Source organism: Elaeis guineensis, chromosome 13, assembly GCF_000442705.2.
Source record: "Elaeis guineensis isolate ETL-2024a chromosome 13, EG11, whole genome shotgun sequence".
Lineage (NCBI taxonomy): Eukaryota > Viridiplantae > Streptophyta > Magnoliopsida > Arecales > Arecaceae > Elaeis > Elaeis guineensis.
The window spans coordinates 12786682-12811002 of record NC_026005.2 but is presented as its reverse complement, the minus strand read 5'-3'; the positions used below and the strand labels follow the sequence as shown (position 1 = coordinate 12811002).

Below are 24321 nucleotides of genomic sequence, written 5' to 3'. Positions count from 1 at the left end.
AAGAACGAAAAAGTATTTTTTTATTACATAAAGAATATGAGAACACTATTTCAGTGTATCACATTACTTGAAGAGTACTGAGGAGTGGAAAATTTCAACATGGTAACCTGAAGCTTCCATAACGTGGCTGACGGTGATTCCAAAAGGAGTCTTCTGCTGATGCAGCCACTTCCCGCAATCGATTCAGTTCTGGTGATATAACGCGAGCTAAATCTGGACGATCTTTGCGTCGAAGCTCAGCACACTTCAGAGCTAACTGTGCAAACTTCACTGTCTCCTCCATTGGCCAATCTGGCACGTTAGGATCCAATAGCTTACCAAGAGTTGCGTTCTCCAAAGCATGTTCAACATTATGTGCAAGCCCCATGGGTGGCTGTGCAGTGATCAACCGTAGGAGGATGATTCCAAAGGCATAGATATCAGATTTAACGCCGAGCAATCCAGTTGTCTGGTACTCAGGGTCGATGTAACAGAAAGTTCCAGCTGCAGCAGTCATGCGATATTGAGTAACAGCTGAGTCTGCAGCAGGAGGAATATGGCGTGCAAGGCCAACATCTGCAATCTTGCTAACAAAGTTCTGGTCAAGGAGGATATTGCCAGGCTTGAGATCACCATGGACAAGCGGCTCGGGCTTAGTCTGGTGGAGGAAGAGCAGGCCGGTAGCTGTTTCTGCCGCAATCTTGAAACGCAGACGCCAAGAGAGTGGTGGAGTGCCATTTTGGCAGAAAAGGCGGTCCTCAAGGCTGCCATTGGCCATATGCTCATACACCAGGCATCCATATTCTGGGCATGCACCCATGAGGAGGACCATATTTGGATGGCGTATGCAGCTCAGAACCTCGATCTGAAGAATTTTTGAATATTAAAGGTGAGTTTTTAAAAAAGTTTCAGGGTGATACAGTGACTAAATACTATTAGCAGACTAGGCAATCAAAATAAACATGGAATCTGAAAAATGAAGTTGAAAATAAAAGCAAAAAGGTAACCAAGTAAGTGTGAGAAGAATTATGAGTGGTTCAGCACAAAATACTGCTTCATTGTCCAAAACACAAGGGCATTCACATCTACAACACTGTCAATTCTCTACATGAGCTTTGGACAAATTAGTAATCTTGATAAAAGAGATTAGTTTCGATAAGAACCACTGATGAGGAAAGAATACAATTTCTGAATACAAAGGATAAGACCTTTTAGTCATAGTGACTGAATCATGATTGTGCTTATTAGATACAACATAATAAGATGATAAAGTATAGAAGCTTAAGAAACAGATCTGTGAGATTGCAACTGACATTTCTACATAGAACCGCAAAGATGGGGTATTTTAGCAAATCTGCATATATGTTACAGAAATGAAAGCAGATGCAACACATAAAACTACAGCAATAAAATCACATACACCAGTTGTGGTTGAAGCTTTATCAAACCTGCAAGTGGTTAGCCAGTATTTAACACTCGCTGATACCAATGGATTTTGTTAAGACTGGATTTTCTTATTTCCTGTTTACCTATATTGATGTGGCCTCTTGGTTTGATGCTCTTTTTTATTCAATTAAGACAACGAAACTGTCGTAATGTGGCCTCTTGTCTTGATGCATTTTTTTATTCCATTGAGACATCAAAATTTTGATGTGCAGATCATATATAAGAAACAATTGAAGATTGTGACTAGGCTACAGAACATAGGAAGGGAAAAGACTTGAGAAAAAGAAAGATAGCATGACATCTCTGCATACCTCTTGATGAAATTGTTTCATTCCTTGAGTTGGATCAGATCGAAGAATCTTAATTGCGACAACAGTATGATCAAGGTTACATTTGTAAACAGGTCCATATCCTCCCTCCCCAATCTTTAACGCATCTGAAAAGTTGTGTGTCGCCTTCTGAATCTCTTCAACAGTATATCTCCTATAACGAATGTTTGAATGAAAACAATCTGAAAAATTCCTTTGAAGCAATGCCTTAGATTTCTGCTCCTTTTCTGCCACATGTGACGTCATTTCCCCAGCCGACCTTGTCTCTTCCATTCTCAGCCCTCCATCAGCCTTGCCATAATTTGCCTGTATGTGCAAAAAGACTACCTTATACTGACTGCAGAAAACAATTTCATAAATTGGAGGCACAGAAACTTTGTCGGAGGGGAAAAAGAAAAGGTGAGTACTCATCAATGAGAAATAAAAGGTGAGCATGCAACTGCTTTCAGGGTACACTTGATGCTAAATATAAGCTGCTATTTGCTTCTATAGAGTGTAAAATGCCATATAGTTATGTTAAAAGTTTATTTACTCAAGCCTCGATGAAAGAAAAATTAATTTCTATATAGACGAATTATTAGTCTTGGGAAAATATTGCTTCTATATACAATATACCTATCATTTACCCCCTATCAACGTTCGCCAAACCGTCCTAAACCAGACGGTTCGGAGCATTCCAAGCCGTACGGGCAGCAAACTGGGATAGTTTGGACAGATAAATCGGAATATCGAATGAGGAAGAGGGAAAGAGAGAAAAAGAGAGAGAAAGGAGGAGAGGGAAAGAGGGGATGATGCCGCTGGAGGCTGGAGGTGGCCTGTCGAGGCCGTTGGAGGGCTGCGGAGGCCTTTATAGCTTAGTGTCACCAAATATGACGTTTAATTGAGAGAGGTAGATAGAGAGAAGGGGGGAGCGATGGTACCAGAGGGAGGTGCAGCCGACGAAGAGGCTGTCGGAGGGTGCCAGGTGGCCACCGTGACCATCAGACAATGGAAAAATGCACGGACGGAGCCGCAACCATGGAACAGGAGCGACCGTCCCCATTCAGTTCATCATATTTTTTTAAAAATGATAATAAATAGTTCACGATTTTTTTAAAAAATCAGAAAAACAGTGAAATCAGCAAACCCATTATCGGCTTCACCGTGGTTGGAACCTTTTAAACAAATTCTATGAAACAAAGGCGATCGCCCCTGTTTCATGCCTGCGGTGCTGTAGACCACGATCGCACAGTCCGGAGGCCCTCTGCGGCCTCTTCAGCAACTTCCTCTTCCTCGTTTTCTTTCCCTCCTCCCTCTCTCTATCTCTCTCTCGATCGAGATTTGGCGAAGTGGAGGCCTTGGCGGCCCTCCGAGCACGCCCGTGGCCCGCCTATGGCCACCGCCGGCATCTCCTCTGGCCACCCTCTTCCTCCCTCCCCATCCCTTCCCCTCCCAGATTCCATTCTCTTCTATGTCTGCTCGTGTCGGTCTGGTCCGGTATGGTACGGACCTATACCAACTCGTATCGCTAGCCGACCGGTACAGATCTCGGTTCCGATTCTGTGGACCTTGCGTCCAACCGAGTGGTGTTGCATCATCTATGAGTTAAGATTTTTTACACAAATAATAAGTTTCACCTAATATTTTGCATTACATACCTCTTTATCAGTGACTTCTGACATATCCATCATCCGCCTTGGCTCAAACTTTAGCTGTCTTATCTTAACTTTGATGTCTTCCTACAAAATATTGATATAAAAAAGTTTAGTGAACAATAGTGGTGAATGCAAGCATAACCCAAAATGAAGGAATAAGAAAATCAGCATGACAATTCCAAGCAATTAGACAATATCTAAGGAATGATGTAGAGAGAGCTTCCCAGATTATTGTTTGTCCCTAACATTTCTACATGCCTAAGTCAATTTTGCAGTGCAGCACTTTCTATGAGAACTATAATATCTAGAGAGGTATGTATAGATGGCAAGTGCTTAATTCTTTGTCTATAAGAAAATGATGTTGAAGGATAAGTGGAACTACCAAGTTATCAATACCTTACACTATGGGACAAAAGCCTAAGAAAGCAGTGACCTGATTTACTCAAATCTCATCTGGCCAGCATCCGAAACTGCTAGAACTCATTGCCACCATCATAAGATTTTGAGCGACATTCTATTAGCATTTACTTGTTCCACTCTTCCATTACATTCAAGCAATGTCACTAAATATCCAACCCATTAAAATTCCACCAGTGGAATTATTTAAATTGGCATAAGAGATGTCATCAAACACCCCCTCCCACTCCCCTCAACCAAAAGAAAATGTCCCTATAGGGTGGCTTCAACTATTTAGGGTCAGTTTGGATATTCTTGCAGGAATACACTGTACGAATCAGGCCTGTTCACCCGCCAGCCTGCATCTTCCAAGCGCCTGCTGAAGGCCTAGCCTAAACCCTAGCCTATGGGCCTGTTAATCTGTAATAAGAAAACAAGACTCATTCGGGCTAAAGTGTGTTTTTCTTCTTTCGATAGTTCGGGCTAGGGGGTGTTGGGTTGATATGGACCGTGCTCAAATGACTTCCCTGTCCGTGAATTTAGTAGGAAATTCAGCTCAAATCTTGTTGGATTATCCAAACAAGCCCTTAACAAGTTTAGTTCTCAATAAAGTATTAAATATTTATCCTTTGAATTCAAAGGGTTCATTGGCACCAAAACTTGATATTAAAGTGTATGGAAGGTTAGTCAAGAACCTAAAATATTCTTTTGGGAAATGTGGTGAGAATGAACCATCTGAATTCAAATGCAGCACCTCTCCCTAGCATTACATGGGTGCAGGTTGTACCTTTCATGCGAAAGAATGATTGATCTTCTTTTGCGATGTGATCCATTGGATTGCACTTTGCACATCTTTCAAAGGCAATGTCTACTTCATGATCTATGCTGGCAGATGGAAGGAAGAGGTTTGGAGGGCTTTGAAAGCTATGCAAAGCGCGATCCAATGGTTCACATTGCGAAAGAAGATCAATCATTCTGTGATGCGAAAGATACAATCCAAACCCACATTACACTGACTTGCCAGCTCAGGCACCATGAAGAGGGGTGCCAAGCAATGAATCCAAGTCTTGTTCGCACTCGAGAAGCTGAAATAAATGACCTTGTTGACAAGACATACTGACAATCCACATAACCATGTCCTTATACATAGAACAGAAGAATGCCCTATTTTGCACTAGACATAATAAAATACAAGCATGGCTCCGAAAAACAACTTGATCTTCTTGAAGTTAAGTGTGTGAGCCTACAAGCCCTCTAGGGGCAATTGCAATACTTAAGCACACATACAACCATCAAGGGAACATGTAAAGTCTTATAAGGCACTTATACAAGTTCACAACTACAAGTAGGCTGTTATAAAAGCCTTTATGAAACTTATGCAAGTGTCAATGACACACATATGAGCTGCCTAGAACTTGTACAATCCTGTGGGGCACATGTACTGGTATGAACTTTCAAAGTGTTGTACCAGTCTTCAAGGCAATTTTGCAAGCCATGAGGGCTCTTGGTACTCATCAAGGTGTTGCACTCAAAAAGCCTTTTGAGCAGTCATACATATTCCACTATACGTGACAAGTCTCCTAAGCAAGGTTTGTGGAATCGTCATCGAGAGTCAGCCGGCCAGCAATATGAGTTGGTATGCATCCGTATCGGACCGGACTGGTGTGAACCGATACAATAGCGAAGAAAGGAACCGAGGAGGAAAAGAGAGAGGGGAGAGGGAGGGATGGGGAGGGAGAGGGTGGCTAGGGGAGACGTCGGCTGTGGCCACAGGCCAGCTGTGAGCGTGCTCGGAGAGCCACCAAGGTCTCCACTTCCTCTGCCAAATTGTGGCCAAGAAAAAGAGATAGAGAGAGGAAGGAAGGAAAGAAAAAGAGGGAGAAGTTGGCGGAGAGGCTGTCGAACAGTGAAATTGCGGACCGCAACTCCGCGGGCATGAAATAGGGGTGATCATCCTTGTTTCATGGAGTCTTTTAAAAAATTCAAAAAATTTCTAAAACAGTGAAGCTGGCAAACCCATGGTCAGCTTTACTATTCATTATCATTTTAAAAAAAATATGATGAATAGGAATGGTCACCCTTGTTCCGCGGCTGTGGCCTTGCCCGCACGTTTTTCGTCGCTCAGTGGCCATGGTAGCCACCTGGTGCCCTCCGACAGCCTCTCCACTAGCTGCATCTCCCTTTAGTACACTTGTTTTTCCCTCTCTCTATCTCTCTTGATTAAATGCTCTATCCAGCGACACGGAGCCATGGATGCCTCCGTAGCCCTTCAGTGGCCTTAACGTGCCACCGTCGGCCCTCCAACGGTGTCATCCTCTCTTTCCTTCCTCTCCTCTCTCTCTCTTCCTCTCTTTCTCTCTCCCTCATCTGGTGTTCCGATTTGGAAGATCAAACCATCCTGATTTCCAATCAATACGGCTTGGAACGCCCCGAACCATTTGGTTCAGGATGGTTCAGCGAACCATGCTTTTGAGACTTGCATAAGTCAGAACATTTGTGCAAGAAACATTAGCACTTGTTACAATATACAAAAGCATTAGCCACCATGGCATTTCTCGATGTTTATATAACACTTGCGTGAAAAGCCTCCTTGGACATCTAAAAGAATATCGGTCATACCCAAAAGCCTCCACCGACTTTCATATCTCCTAGGCCATTTGAAAAGGCCCCTAAAATTGAAGGAAAGTGTGGTGGTTTTGTGCGTTCATTTTTAAAATTTTGCAGCGGAACATACATAGATTAAACAACTTAATCTATAATACATGCATAGATCAAATCTAAAACTACCATACAGGAACTACGACACGAACTAATATGCATGTATGTGAATTTGAAATCTAAAATTCAGCAAGTATAGATCATATCTATATCAAATTAGATCATATCTAAATTATATTTAGATCATATCGAAATATGAATTGAGTTCAAAACTCCATACCTGAGCACGGATAATAGATCACCGCATTTGAAATCCGTGGTAATTGATTTTTCATGATGCTCAGCAGCCGCATACGTGTTTGGCCTCTATAGGTATCTACATGAAGCCCTTATGCTGATCGATCTCCCCAGGAGTGCTAGCTCACGAAGACACCATGCTTTGGCTGATCTAGAAAAAACATGAAGAAGATGAAGAACAAGGAGATCCTCTCCTATTCTTCCTGGATCCACGCATCAAATTTCTACGATAAAGATTAAGAGAAGAACCTTTTCTTCTCAATTCTCCCATGCACATGAGAGAACCTTTCTCTCTCCTTTCACACCTTTAAAAAGAACTTTTCTTCTTTGATTTTTCAGGATAAAAATCAGATTTAATCTGATTTTTCATGTAGAAAATAACATGGAATCCTAAGCTCTAGAAGAACCCAAAAGAGAGACCCAAGAGAAGAACCATTCTTCTCTCTTCTTCTTCTTGATCTAGAGCCTTAGGAAGCCCCAAACATTCAACCAGATTTTTTTGGTATTTTTTCTCTAAATTCTCATGTTAAAAATCAGATCCAATCTGATTTTCATCTTAGAAAAAAATAAAAAAAAATCCGAGAGCAAAACTCCTCCAAGGCTGCGCACAAGAAAGAAGACTTTTCTTCTTCCTTCTCTTTCTCTCGTTGGGAAGAATTTTTCTTCTCCAATTTTCTGCTGTAAGACCAGCAAGAGAGCCTCTCTTTGACGCTTAAGAACCAGCAGCAAAAGCCTCACAAAATCACGTCAAGATGGGAAGGAGAAGAGGGGTTGGCATCATGTGGAATTTGGGCGTCCAAGAGGAAGGAGAAGAGGGATTGGCGTCATGTGGAATTGGAGTTGGACGCCCCTCCTTATTTTTTTCCTTTTGGCGACAACAAGGGAGAGAGGGATGCCCAAAATACTTTCACGGAAGAGAGGAGATGGTGCACATCTGATTTGGGGCGTGGGATTTCTCACGGTGAAGAGGTGGGGCGTGAGGAATTCTTGAATAGATGGGTTATGGATTGGTTCAGTTCTATTCCAAATAGGGTTCATGAATCTTATTCCAATTCTAACTAATTCTTAGACCCAATCCTAACTAATTTAGGAATTAGTTATAACAAATTAACTAATTAGGTCCTAGCCCAATTATGAAACTAATTAGGCCTCAACCCAATTAGAAAATTAGTTAGGTTAAGACCTTGTCTGTGGGAAGCATTTTTATTCAATAGGACTTGATCCAATCAAGCCTATTGTTCAATAAGATTTGATCCAATCAAAGCTTATATCAAACTAAATTGAATCTTATTCAACTCAAAATTTGATTTGCATCTCTGAGATCAATTGGAACAAGTCCTGTTATCCAATAGGACTGCATCCAATCAATCCAAAGCAAACATAACTAAATCCAATTCAATTAAATCTGATCCAATCCCCATAGCTCAATCAAATTGAGCCAATAACAATCATATTGTTAATTAATTGTTCCTCTAATTTATCAATTATTAGTAAATAATTTATTGCAATATTTATATAGGATTAATCATCAATCACATTGATAATTAAATCCTTCAATGATTTATAATCATCGATCAGTCATTTGATCAGACAGGTACTTTTATGTGTGTAACCCCATAGGTTCGAAACTAAGTCGATAGCAAAAGAACCGATTCCTGTACTAATTGAAGCTATCATCTAGCAATGATTCCTGACGTCCAGATAGGTCGAATGTATACCTAGCAACACTCTAGAATCCATGTGGATATAGTTACCGTATAATTCATCCCTTTGACTCTCGATGCATAAAGATGACTTAGGATTAAACTGTCAATCCTAGATAAGTGGTCCACATTGTGTCTCAACCTCAAAAATCCTGACTCCTCACTGGGACTACTTTGACCAGAGTTTTGTTGAATCGAAATACAGTGATGCATCATTTCTAATTTTATTTAGAGCGGTCAATCCCATCTTGTCTTGCACTCAGACTTCATAAGTATTTGACTGTACCCAGAAATCTTTTATCACCGAATTAGAAATTCGGATAGTTCGGCACCAAAGCACAGTGAGTTGCTTGCAAGTCACCGAGGCAGGTTTAGGTCAAAGGAACATTTATACCTATATCCCATTAGAGCAACCCTTGACAGTAGAGTACTCCGAAAGTGGTCACTCTCAGTGAAATATACTCCTATATATCATCCGTATGCCATACCCATATTACCATACATTTTGATTAAAAGGACAACGAACTAATATGACACACAACGACCTACAATCGATACAATTATCGTCTTTATAACAATTGTATCATTTGGTCATGAGCAAGATTTAAGAATCACATGATAAATCTTTCTTTATCATTTTGGAAGTAGCTCTAAGGACTTCATCATAACATATGAGTTCTATTTCGGAAGATGTTTTTCTTATGATGAATCTGTCAGATAACATTTATCAATTTATAATTCATATACATGTATGGAGCACAATCATCTACAACCTAGATGATTGGCTTTAGGATATATTTTTCAACAACTTCCACTTGGACGAAAGCCAATCAAATTGGTATCAAATACCCATCTTTCATTGAGATCATCGAACTCATTAGATCCGATTGCTCTAGTCAATAAGTTGGTCAAGTTCTCCTTTCAGTCAATCTTCCTAATATCGACTTTATTTCGATCTTATCGAACAAGATGATAGCGATACAGAAAGTGTTTGATTCTTAGATGGAACATCAGTTCTTCAGCTTAAGCTATGGCTCCAGTACTGCTGTCAATATAAAAGAATTGGACCATCAATGGAGGATGCCACTCCAAACTCACTAATAAACTTTTATAACCAAACAACTTCTTTATTAGCATCAAATACTGCAAAGAACTCCGTATCGCAAATAAATCTAGTTACTGAATACTGCATAAAATCTTTTCAGCTTGTCGCTCTTCTTTTTAGGATAAAAATATAACCAGATACAACTTTGTTATTTCGATCCAATTAAAAACTGGAATCAATATTCCACAGATTTGAGTCAGATTCTTCATAAATGAGCCATTGATCTTTAGTATTTCATAAATATTTAAGGTAATTCTCATAACTTTCTAGACCTTTATGGAGAATAGAGATGACAATCAACCTTGTATTCTCTGTAATGTAGGGATATCATTCTCTATTAAGAGAATTTCATCCAAATAACACAAAGAATACTATTACAGAACTATTAGCCTATTTGTATATATATTTTGCTTCGTTCTCAATGAAGCCATACATTCAAAACATATGTTCCAACTCCGAGAAATTTGATTCAATCCGAATGGACTTGAGGATTGCCACAAGAAAAATATCTCATCATAGTCAACACTATAACTTTGATCAAATCTTTTGACAATCGGACAGAATTAATAGGTCTCCACCTTTCCATCTGTGCCTCTTATCCATCTAAAATCCACTTACACCCTATGGATCTTACTCTTTCAGGTAAATCAACGAACGTCCATACATCGTCGATCTTCATGGACTTCATTTCAGATTTAATAGCTTCAAGCCACTTCTCAAAGTTAGATCCCTGTATGGCATCCGTATGGGAGATCAAATCCCCATCTCAAACCTGAAAATCGAAATATCGTCCTACTGACACGGTACTCTATTGTATCTTCTCAAGGATGCCTTTACATTGGACTTCGGATTTGATCTAATCAACTCTGATTATGTTGGTTTGTGTCAGAATCATTTTCTCTACCTATTAAGCTTCACTAAGCTTGCTCTTAACGGCATCAGTTTCTTCACCAAAATTTTTTTTTTTCAAAAAAAATGCCTTAAGATTCATGAACATCTCATGTCTATCAGAAAGGTAAAAAAAATATCCCTAGTATGATATTTATCAGACCAAGATCCAAGCTAGTCGGTTTGTAAATATTTCACATAAGTTCGATCCCCTAAATCCTAAGGTAAGAGAGTATCGAATTACGCAAGTCCATATCTCATATGGAGTTTTGGTTATCAGTTTGCTCAGAACATTCTCGAGCATATATTAAGTAGTTTCGAAACATAATTTCAAGCAGACTAGCAAACTCTGCAGTGGACCGAACCATGTCTAACAAAGTTCAATTCCTCCTTTCAGACATCCTTTTTAAATAGTGATATCCTAGGAGAGATCCATTAAGAGAGAATCCAATTCTCTCCTAGATATGTCTAAAACTTACTGTAAAGATATTCACTTCATCAGTTAAACCGATGAGTTCTAATACTCTTTGTAGTTTATTTTTCTACCTCATTACGGAATCATTTGAACATTTCAACCGATTAGGACTTGTGCTTCATAAACAAGACGCACCCATGCCAACATAGGTCGTCAGAGATTTTAATGAAGTAGTAAAGCCTTCTTTTGACACTTATGTTTATGAGTGCAAATACATCAATATGTATCTAACTTAGAACATTACTGACTCATTCACCCTTTCCAATAAAAGGTGACTAAGTCAACTATGCTAAAGAGAGGCTTCAGTGATATTATCTAATCTAGGATGCTAGTTTGATGTGTACTTTACACCAATAGGCTATGGTATTGAGTTTATATCATTTTTAATTGTTTCCTCGTTATTGCAGTATCATTCACAATGATTTCATAATAATCATTTTTATTGACACCATCAATAAGATTGGATAATAGTGACAATCACTTAAAATGACATCTTCAGGATTGAAAATAAGCTCGACGATTCTCAATATTAAGACTGGAACAGACTTCCATCTCTTACATTCAGGAGTCTCTTGCCGTTTTCAAACCTTTTACTATCTCGAAGTTTTTTACAATTATTTGCAAACATGACTTATACTGTCAGCATCCAATACTCGGTAGTAGTATTACCAATAAAAAAATTTTAAGGAGTTATCATATAACTATCTTGACCAGCAACCATTTGCTGATTTCTCTTTTAAACCTGTTTGGGTTAGCCTTAGACTTCTTGATCAATTCAACTCAAAAACTACATTCAACTTTTGATACTAGCTATCGAAGTTAGGTCTGATAACGTTGTCACTGTTTAACAGTGAACAGAGTGACAATTTCTAGTCATTTCTGAAAAGAGAACAATTGACCTATTAGTATATGAACTGTTTTAAACCTAAAGACTTGGACTTTAATCTAAAGGTTCTCCCACTATTTTATACGAATTGGTAGCCTCTACCTCCAATCCGAGAAATTACTTTAATTCCTTAGAAGGTACTGGAATCCACACAGACTGCATTCGGATTCGAGTGTGGCTTGGCCAACCCTAGTGCATCCATGGGTAGGTTCATAACCAATTATTTCTCCAAATAATTTCTAGCAATCAGATTTTGCCCCAGGTATATCTTCAGCAGGCGTGTGGTGCCTCCACTAAAAAATTTGATTAAATCCAACCATTAATATGACTGCATCAAGTGCATCCAGCAAACGAATGTCCAGACCCGAGTGTGGCTCGGCCAACCTGACCATTGATCTGAAGGATACAACAAGACGATTATATGATAAATGATAGTTTCAATACCCAATAGACACTAGGCGTGTGGCACCTCTAATACCTATTTAGAATATTGGACACATTATCATTCACCTTAATGGGAGGTTATGATCTAGTTATCTCCATAACTAGCTCATTTTATAGACCTAATAATTTAGAGGATTTGCTTAATACATTTTAGACGACATTAGTCGACCTGCAAGTCATAAATTCTCTCACTGACTTTACCAAATTATGAAAAAGACTAGTGATTAGCTGGTCCAACCGGTAAGTCATAAATCCTCTTACTGACTTCACCAAGTCATGAGAAGGATTAGAGACAAGCTGGTCTAACTGACAAGTCATAAATTCTCCACTAACTTCATCAAGTCATGAGAAAGACTAGAGACAAGTCGGTCCAGGGCACCTAAATCAGTTATACTGATTAATCTTAACGATATGGGTCAACTCGAGTCACTTAGTGATCTAATCAATCCAATGACTCAGGCTCAACCATTGAGCCTCAATCAAAGTTCATTTGGTTTAGTCAAAGACATGTACTCGATCAACTACAACTATTGTATTTGATCTAGAGTATCCTTAATCTAATCTAAATCAACTATTGGTTAGATTTGATCAACTACTATTGTTAGTCTATTAAGTCTTTGAATCTAACCTTAGGTCTAACCTAATTAAAAGGACCTGATTTGAGCTAACCCATGCCCCATGTTTTATGCAATATCATTAGATCTTTAATCATAATTCTAGATCTAAAATATATTTCTTAATTCTTAATTAAGTATAGCATTAACATGAGTTAAGGTTATTAATTGAAACCATTTTAATTTTGTAAAATAATTTTACATTATTTTTATGCAAAATTTTTTGTTCTGAAAACTACGTCGGCTCACCCCTGAACTGAGTCGGCTTACTTCAGTGGGTCGACTAAATCTGATACTTGATCGACTAACTGATCATGAACAGTAACCATTACTATTCGGCCTGAGATAACTGGGTTGGGTCAGTCAACACTGAGTCGATTAAACTAGGGGACTGGATCGACTTAGTTCAAAATTGAGTCGGCTTAGTTGGCATGCCAATAGATATCATATAATTTCGATCTAAAAAATCTCGCATAAACTGAAATAAAATCAATCATAACGAACTTTAGATCATATCTAAATATTTTATGATTCCAAATTTTATTTTTCACAATTAAAATAATTTTAATCATACAGATTAGATGTTCTACTTTTCATACAACTCAAGTTTTGTATCATATACAACAATTCTTAGGGTTTTAACATCTAGAATTTTGTAGAAAAGTAAGTTCTTCCTTTCGTATTCTTCTTCATGGGATTAAATCACGTGGCATCTCTACACGCCATAAGAGCACCCTATCGAATAGGAAGAGAGGGCCTTTAAATTTTTTTTGCTCCAATGATTGGATGGCTTGGTGATCAACCCAATCCAAGTACTTGCTAACCAGATCATCTAATCTACTCATATATCATATATGCAAAAATTTAAATCTAATCTAAATTATATAGATCTGACTTTTACATTAGATCATATCTAAAATCAGATCATAACACATCTCATGCATTACTAAATCTAGATTTCAACTCTACATGCATATATGTTCATGTCATAACGAACCTTCGCTCTGATACTACTTAAAGAGAAGCGTGGTGGTTTTGTGCATGCATTTTTAAAATTTTACAGTAGAATATATATAGATTAAATAATTTAATCTACAATGCATGCATAGATCAAATCTAAAACTACTATACAGAAACTATGACATGAACTAATATACATGTATGTAAATTTGAAATCTAAAGTTCAACAAGTATAGATCATATCTATATCAAATTAGATCATATTTAAATTATATTTAGATTATTTCTAAATATGAATTGAGTTCAAAACTCCATACCTGAGCGTGGATAGCAGATCACCGCATTCGAAATCTGTAATAATTGATTCTTTATAATGCTCAGCAGTCGCACACATATCCGACCTCTACAGGTATCCACACGAAGTCCTTATGCTGATCGATCTCTCCGGGAGTGCTAGCTCACGAAGACACCATGCTTTGGCTGATCTAGGAAGAACATGAAGAAGATGAAGAACAAGGAGATCCTCTCTTATTCTTCCTAGATCTACGCATCAAATCTCTATGATAGAGATCAAGAGAAGAATCCTTTCTTCTCAATTATCCCACGTACAAGAGAGAACCTTTCTCTCTTCCTTTCACACCTTTAAGAAGAACTTTTCTTCTCTGATTTTTCATGATGAAAATCAGATCTAATCTGATTTCTCATGTAAAAAATAATATGAAATTTTAAGCTCTAGAAGAACCCAAAAAAGAGATCCAAGAGAAGAGCTGTTCTTCTCTCATCTTCTCCCTTTTTCTCCTTAATCTAGAGCCTTAGGAAGCCTCAAACATCCAACCATATTTTTTTGGTATTTCTTCTTTAAATTCTCATGTTAAAAATGAGATCCAATCTGATTGTCATCTTAAAGAAAAATAAAGAAAAATATGAGAGAAGAACTCCTCCAAGGCTGCGTACAAGAAAGAAGATTTTTCTTCCTTCTCTTTCTCTCGTTGGAAAGAACTTTTCTTCTCCAATTTTCTGCTGTAAGACCAGCAAGAGAGCCTCTCTTTGACGCCTAAGAACCAGCAGCAAAAGTCTCACAAAATCACATCAAGATGGGGAGGAGAAGAGGGGTTGGCATCATGTGGAATTGGGGTGTCCAACTCTTGGATGCCCCTCCTTATTTTTTTCCTTTTGGCGACAACAAGGGAGAGAGGGACGCCCAAAATACTTTCATGGAAGAGAGGAGATGGCGCACATCTGATTTGGGGCATGGGATTTCTCACGGTGAAGAGGTGGGGCGTGAGGAATTCTTAAATAGATGGGTTACGGGTTGGTTCAGTCCTATTCCAAATAGGGCTCATGAATCTTATTCCAGTTCTAACTAATTTTTGGATCCAATCCTAACTAATTTAGGAATTAGTTATAACAAATTAACTAATTAGGTCCTAGCCTAATTATGAAACTAATTAGGTCCTAATCCAATTAGAAAATTAGTTAGGTTAAGACCCAGTCTGGTGGGAAGCATTTTTTATTCAATAGGGCTTGATCCAATTAAGCCTATTGTTCAATAGGATTTGATCCAATCAAAGCCTATATTAAACTAAATTGAATCTTATTCAACTCAAAATTTGATTTGTATCCCTGAGATCAATTGGAACAAGCCCTGTTATCCAATAGGGCTGCATTCAATCAATCCAAAGCAAACCTAACTGAATCCAATTCAATTAGATCTGATCCAATCTCTATAGCTCAATCAAATTGAACCAATAATAATTATATTGTTAATTAATTGTTCCTCTAATTTACCGACCATTAATAAATAATTTATTGCAATCTTTGTATAGGATTAATCATAAATCACATTAATAATTAAATCTTTCAACGATTCATAATCATCGATCAGCCATTTGATCAGACAGGTACTTCTATATGTGTGATCCCATAGGTTTGAACCGAAACTGGTAGCACAGGAATCGATTTTTGTACTAATCGAAGCTACCATCTAGCAATAGTTCCCGATGCCTAGATAGGATGAATGTATGTCCAACAATACTCTAGAACCCATGTGGATATAGTTACCGTATAATTCATCTCTTTTGACTCTCGATGCTCAAGGACGACTTAGGGTTAAATTGTCAATCCTAGATAAGTGGTCCACATTGTGTCTCAACCTTAAAAATCCTATGACTCCTTACTAGGACTACTCTGGTCAGAGTTTTACTGAATTGAAACACAGTGATGCATCATCTCCAATTTTATTTGGAGCGGTCAATCCCATCTTGACTCGCACTCAGACTTCATAAGTACTTGACTGTACCCAGAAATATTCCGTTACCGAATTAGAAATTCGGATAGTTCGGTACCAAAACACAGTAAGTTGCTTGCAAATCACCGAGGCAGGCTCAGGTCAGAGGGATATTTATACCAATATCCCATCAAAGCAACTCTTGACAGCAGAGTGCTCCGAAAGTAGTCACTCTCAGTGAAATATACTCCTACATATCACCCATATGCCATACCCGTGTCACCACACGCCTTGGTTAAAAGGACAATCAATTAATATGGCACACAACGACCTACACTCAATATAATTATCGTCCTTGTAACAATTGTATCATTTGATTGTGAGCAAGATTTAAGATCATACGATAAATCCTCCTTTATCGTTTTGGAAGTAGCTCTAAGGACTTCATCATAACATATGAGTTCTATTTAGGAAGATATATTCCTTATGATGAATCTACCAGATAACATTTATCAATTTATAATTCATATACATGTATGGATCAAATCATCTATAACCTAGATGATTGGCTTTAGGACACATCTTCTAACAAAAATATGCCCTAGTTGGTATTCATACATCCCAGTGGGACATGTACAAACCTACTAGAAACTCATGCGAGCTTTGAGGACATCAGTATAACCTTGTAGGACACATGAACCATCTCTTCTTTAGAAGTACAAGACTTATGTTTACTTGAAAATTCTTGTGTATCAAGCATAGATGCCTTCTTTTGCCCAAAAAAGGCAACAACAATGTGCATGCTTTCTTATGGGAGCAACTGTGCCTAAAAAGCATAATATCAAAACCATGCCAAGCATGTACCTTACCTTGTTTTCTGACCATGTATCAGGATATATATGGTTTCTTCTTCGACGTGGATCCACCAAATTGTCCTAGATCCTCTCTCAGTTTTTCACTTATAACTTTAATAAACTAATATCCATTATATAAATGATCATGGTGAATATTCATGACTCAAGTAGTTGAATTCATAAATTAATCATAAAATTTAATGTAAGAAACAAAATTTCTGAGTCTACAAATGATATATATTTGAGAAAAGGTTTGGACAGAATCCACTAGGAAATGAATGCAGAACTTTCAAGACATAGATTCTATCATTCTAGATAAATATGCCTCAGCCCCTAAAAGTTGTTCACTTACGTTACAAAGACTTGGAAATGAGTCAGGTTATGGTTGGTGTATCCAAGTCTCATGAAAATATCCTATGTAACCATTATATGTTAGTCCATTGTTCATAGACATTTTATCTAGGTTACTTTGAAAGCTAATAGTATTCTATATGACTTTTTCCCAAATAGAGTTTCTCAGTTTATTTCATATCACTCTGATATATTCTTTCTTTCATTTTTGTTCTCTATACGTAGATACCATAAGAATGTGGACAGAGTTTCCATCATCAACCATCTGAGTCCTAGTCAACCAATCTGCAGTTTCTTTGACCATACGTCTCATCAAGGGAATCCTAAGTTTAGTTCTATCAACATTCAAAGCTTCACCTTAATGATAGACCGGCCAAAATTATGTTAGAATAAGGTAAAATGCTAATGAACTGGTGAATTTATAAGTTAGCAAAATAGACTGCAATGTTTGGTGTCCAAGGGAGAAAATTTAAGCCCATCCACGGGAAGACCCAAGACCATGCGAGTTAGGCACTTTGCTCCCAGCCTCCATGTTTATGTATACATTGTATGAATTTAAAGACAAAGGGGAAACAATAGTTTATATTACAACCCAAAAAGTTGCAATTTGGTATATATGATGACCGATATACTCAGGGGACTGTAATGTGAGGACAACATAAGATGGTGTATAAGCAAGCACAAGAACTAGTTTTAGCCAGACACGCTAATTTTCTACTAGGCTAATGCTACACCAACATTGGCACGAAGCACTTATTTCTTTACAGTTTGCATGCAGTACAGTTCTAAGAAGAAAACTAAAACAAGAGCCCATTGAAGGTCCATTGAGAAGAAATGTCCAAGAATGATGTCCTGAGCAGTTTCAAGGACAAATATAGTTGTTGGTATACTAAAAGAAGATCAGGTGCAGCATCAGTACAGGAGAAAATGATAAAAATAATACTACCATAGATAGCTTCACAAGGATCAAATTCATGAGAAGGGATCGGCTAAAATGTGGAATGCAATAAAACGTCAGGTGGAAGTTGTGAGAAAAATGTGAAAGGACTTCCTCTTACTGATGAGCAAGTCTTTGCCATGTATAGCTAATTCTACCAACAGATATATATTTAATAGAGTCTCTCAAAGATATGAATTGAGTCTTGTTGGTCGTTATTCACAATATAGAAGAAACATAATGATAAAGAATCCTCGGAAATATTAGAAAGTTTATGAATCTAATATCGGAGAAGCAACTGAGCATACCACTGAGTGGCTGGACAAAGAAGATTCCTCCTTCAAGATCTGAAATGAACGCTCATAGCTACTGGGTCCTGAACCACTTGAACAATAGGCACTAGTATTCTTGTTTGAAGATTAGGCACTAGTATTCTGTTGCTTATCATGGTGGCTATGAAAACTGTATTCACTGATTGCATTAGACATAAAAGATTGAGGTTCCCCAGTAGGACAAAATTGTTGAGGAACATAATTATTTGATTGGTCGATACTTGTCCTACTCGGGCTGGGACATGAAGCTACACTCTGATATGAAAAGTCAAGACAACCCCCTGCATGGTTGTCCTTTCTGATCTTCTCGCTAATTCTGGCTTCATAACTCCTTTCAAATGACCCATTTTCACCACCATAACCAATTGCAGCTGGATGAAACCTGATAAAACATTTAGCATCAGCAAGATGAACTTCAACATAAGAAGGCCTAATAAATAGGAAGGAATGAAGCAACAATCCCAAGTTCCTCATAGGATGATAATAGCATCTATGTATCTTTCATAATGGATAAAGAGTATAATAATTTAGTAACAATGCCAAAACAGATGAATGATATTTGTCTAAGTCTGATACACATTGAAACCAGTCAGAAGATCCTTGAAGAAACAGATAAATGTCTTGTTATCTGACAACGAAAGCCAACAAAGACATCATGTGCATATTCCACCACCCAAAGATCCAGATCAGGTAAAAGATCCCAACAGTGACTAAGAGTACTCTTTTTTCAACAATAGCATTCGTACTTGGATTTTTTTTTCTTTTGTTCTTGGTTGACTTTGGATTATCACTGGTCAGTACACAATTTCCCAATAATATGAAATGGTCCCGGTTCAAATTCAGTAAGAGGAGGTTCAACTGCCTGAATTGATTAACTTTACATAGAAAGAATTTGTAGCTAGGAAAATGTTCATTAGAATTTGTGAAGGTAACCATCATTGGTGTTATGGTTTAGAAAGCAACATAGCAAGTGGAAATGAGGGTACCAACTAGCTCGGTTGGTAAAGTCATCGAGTGCCAGTAACAGCAACCTAGGTTCGAATCCCATTCTCACCCCAATTATGGCCAGGTTTCCTCCCATCATAGTTCTCAAAAAGAAACAAGCATAAATTTCTATGACAGCTCTGATAAATATGATAACAAGTACTCTTTTAAATCAATATTTATGAAAATGGAGTGAAGACAAAGTGGTCAGCTAACCTTGCAGGTACTCTGGTATGGTGCCTGGCATCTGGTTCACCTGCAAACATTCACATGCACTGGGACAATCAGCATAAAAAGACATAGTTGTGTTAAACTACAGGTCAGATAATACAAAAAGTAATTATGTCAGATTGACAAACTTTTGATAGACTGGAATTGATTTATGGCACTGTCAGTTTCGAACTTGGGAGCTGGTCGTCGTACCATTGAAAAAGTAGCAGGCCTAGTTGAAGATAACTTCCCCTTTGATATAACATATATACAGCAAAACTCTGGTGCAGTCTTGGAAACAGTGGTAGGCACATCAGGTGCCTTAAAAGATCTGCTACATCAGAAACTAAAGTGAACAAATCTTTGAGGAAAAACTAAAATGAAATTGTTAAAAAGATTAGTGGTAACATGGAACTAAAAAAAAAGCAGAAAGGTTATAGGATGTTTAAAATTGGAAAACAGGTACCTAATCAAAACATTCCTAGATGATGCCCCCAGGAATAGTTTGTCAATGATCTGGTTTTCAATAAAATCAACAATTGCCTTTGGCACATCAGTGTCATCCAAAATAACTTCCTTGAACTGCAACTGCATTTACAAAAGATAAACAAACATGAAAACAATAAAAGAAGCCAATGTACCAACCAAACAAAAAGGAAAAATGGAAGAAAAACATGCAAAAAAAAAAAAAAAAAAAGAAGAAAGAAAAGAAAATGTACAATCCTATGAAAGGATTAGAAAATCCATATAACCACAGGTGAAAGACATTCTATAGGTTGAAAGGACAACAATGTATAAGCACTTCAAGAAAAATGCATCTAGTAAGTCTTGAAGGGACCATAGCCTATATTGACCATTCCTAAGAATCAGATACCACACAAAAATTGCATCGGTTCAACAGAATTTTTTAATGAGCTTCTTTAGAACAAGCTTAATTCAAAGCCGAACCTCATCTATATGGTTTAGCTATGTGGATCAAAGTATAAATGCATGATAAATTTTACTTTAAACAGAGGACAAACTATGAGCACCTGATATAAATATAAGGATCTTCCACTGCTAGCTTTTTCTCTCTCTTTAAAAAAAGATCTTGCTCTGTTGCCCCTTTTAAGATGATGCAATTGCAAATTAGAAATGACCCCATCTGCAAGCCCTAAATAACAATTGAAAACTTCATAGATAATTTGTTAGGAAGCAATAATCTGCCCAGATTCAAGGTTGCAATTCCTGAGTAACATGACATATTCTGATGTAGCAAGGTCTACGTGCTTCTGAATTTGGAATGACCTATATAGGAAAGTGAAGGTGATATATATAATCTGCTCTGTAAGTATATTGCTATTTCAATGACAAAACAACATATCCACTCCACTGCCCTTAACAACATGACCCCTCTAAGCAGGGACTTTTTGATGACATGCACCCATCAATATCTAAATGGCCCTAAATGAAAATCAAGCATACGAGCACCTATGATTGCCAATACTATGTAGGAAAGGTTGAGGTGTAAGCAAGATTCTTAACTGTAACCAATAGTATGAAAAAATCTGTAATTTGAGACAAAAATACAAAGTTTGAAGCCAGATTCCTAGCTACAAAATGTAATACATATTTGTATATAAATATAGATATATAGAAATGTCTTCCTCGAAAAGAGGATATTAAAAAAGCAGTGCAGCCTGAAGTTTACAGATACAATGCTTCTTTTTCAAAAAATTAAAACAACAGTTCAGAGGCATGAAATATAGAATCACTATAACAGTAGAGAGGGAAAAAAGCTGTGTAAATCATGCAGAACATAATTTAAGAAAAAAATGAAAGGAGTGAATGATATGGATTCTTACAATTGCTCTCTGCATCACTTTTAAGTGAAAATGTCTTATAGAAATACTTTAAAATTTTAATCACATTTCTACATAAGGAATAAAACATTATAACTAGTTCTATTGATTTGAAGTATCAAGAATGCTTGACTTGTATTTCTGTTCTATCCTATAAAACAATTCAAGCCATTCAGGATGGTGTACTCATACTTTCTGAGAGTATAAACTTTCCTCAAAAAAGATGACCAATTACATACCCCTCTTCTGTTGCAGAAACATTGAAAAGGAAGAAGTAGTTCTTTAGTTTGAAAGTCCATTTGTTCAAGAAAGCCAAGAGCAACACCATCATTCACTTCTGATATTGAAGGCTGCTGTCCAACTGTACATTGAATAAATATCTCCAAAGAATTATGTAATTAGAACAAGGAAAATAATTAAATATAAACTTTAGAAAACAAAGAAAAGTATATCATAATGACAATCAATAGGAATTCAAAGAGATCAATTTAACTGCAGGCACAGATTATTGAAGAGTTTTCCATTTTAAGCCAAAACAAAAGCAGCTTACAAATAAGATATCCTAATCAGCATATACAAGTTCTATCCTTCCAACAGAATAAAATATTATATATGAGTGCACTTCCAACTAATACTTCTCTATTCAGGTTTCTTAGCTGCAAAAGACAGATCCAACGAACCAAAATCTTCTTCCAGCATTATTTCTCTTGTCATCGAAATTATGATCTATACCTCCACAGTAAAATCCCTGGCAGATCCAAACAAAGTGCGTGCCCTTTTTGCCGCACCTTGCAAAGTTTCCTCTATACGCAGTTGATGCACTAATATTTGTTAAAGCATCAATGAGCTTCCTCAGCAATCAAAGATCCCAAGCAAGATGAAGTAACTCTTGATTACTAAAGTGCCATTTTTTTCAGAGCAGTTTAATGGAAATAAACTAGCGAGAGATAAAATCACTGGATACTGGGTCTGTTCCAGTTTTTTGGTCCAGATTGCGAACTGAAAAATCTTCAGATTTAGCAGAGATGTTTAAAAAACAGATTTATTATTTGACGAGCAGGATCTTTCCAGCATAGTTATTCTTTCAACTGATGTCCTTGTTATGAAGATCATACGATCTCCACATCAATTCTTGTAATGTGATGGAGCGAAAAATAAGTTGCCAAATTTCAATTATTAAAAACTAAAGAAAGAAGACAGAGTCAGAGGATAGAATATATTTGGTGAAATAACATACTTTAGTCCAGAGGTAAAATATTTTCAACTCAGAGTGAGCATTCTTTAACCATAAAATAAGCCCTATTGAAGTTTTAGATAACTTTTCCAGGTCAACATCCTATAAATTTGTTATATTTCCCTCCAAGATGACTTCTTGAGATAATCGGCAACAATTTTCCTAGCTGATTAGAACCATATTGTTAAATATATAGCTTAAACATATCTAAATATATAATACTACTGCTGATGCTATTATTATTATTATTATGCCAAAAGATCAAATTTTGAGCTGCTCGTCAACACAAAACACCGATAAAACACACTGAATGCAATGAAAATCAATTTTTTATGTAACAAAACAAGACAACGGAGTGGGCTGACTTGGAGATTGGATGTCACGGATCTTCCGGCGGACATGGAGGAGATAGAAGATCTGCCCCCGCGTCAAGACATGGTCCGCCGCCCATTTTAGCGCGTGCTGACTATTCCTATCGTCGTCAATCGCCACCGCCACCAGCGGCGCCCGGTCAGCGTCTTTCATGCTGGCTGCTCGGTGGTGCCCTGGTGCTTCCCGCATCGCCAATCCCTCCCCCCCCCGCCTTTTTCTCCCCCTCTCTCCCAAACCTAAATCTAGAGCCTCTAGAAGCTAGATTCTTCTCGAATTCTAGCAGTGAGCCAGGGGGTGAATCGTGCTCCCCATTGATCTTACTCTATAGTTCGGTTGGGGGAGGAAGAAGGGAAAAATTAGAGTCAGGGTTTCGGTTGGGGAGTTGGGGGTGGAGAGAGAGACAAGGGGATTGCTGCCTTGAACTAGGATTTCCGGCAACGCGGTTGGGCATCCGTTGCCGTTGCGACCCCCCGTTGGCAGACGGCGGGAAATAAGAACGAAATGACGTAAATAGCCCTGAGAATTTAAGGGCCTGGCTATTGAAGCACTCCGAAGGTACGTGGGGAAAAAAATAAGTTAAAGCAAATTTTATTTTTTAATCTTTTAATTTTTTGTGCATGGATTATTTGCTTGTTTTAATTATTTTCCATCTGTTACGTATATCGTTATTGTCGCTTTTTAGTCTTTCTTTTAAATATGTTATTACTGGGATACTTCATTTTATCTTGTATGGGACATGAACCTATGTTCAACTAGGCCTACCACTGCATTGGGCTAAATTAGGTTGTGCATGACTTGACGTGAGGTAGTGGACCCAGTGAGCCTAAAATACTTTCTATTAATTTAACTGGAGATTGGTTGATTAGTTGAAGGTTAGGTCTTGATTTAAAATTACTAGATATTAAAATCCATCTGATGCACGGGTAACAAAAAAAAAAAAAAAAAAAAAAAAAAAAAAAAAAAAAAAAAAAAAAAAAATATATATATATATATATATATATATATATATATATATATATATATATATAAAATTATATATTTTTTTAAAATTAAATAAAATAATAATTGAAACTAATTAATTGATCTAATATTAAAAATTATTAATAAATAATTTTTAATTTAATAATTAATATAAATTTTTTATTAATATAATAAATAATATTAA

General features: G+C 37.2%; 1 pseudogene; it reads right to left on the bottom strand.

Moving 5' to 3' along the window:
• On the bottom strand, positions 1-24067 carry LOC105056698 (U-box domain-containing protein 52-like; annotated as a pseudogene).
• Between the last annotated feature and the right edge of the window lie 254 nt (positions 24068-24321).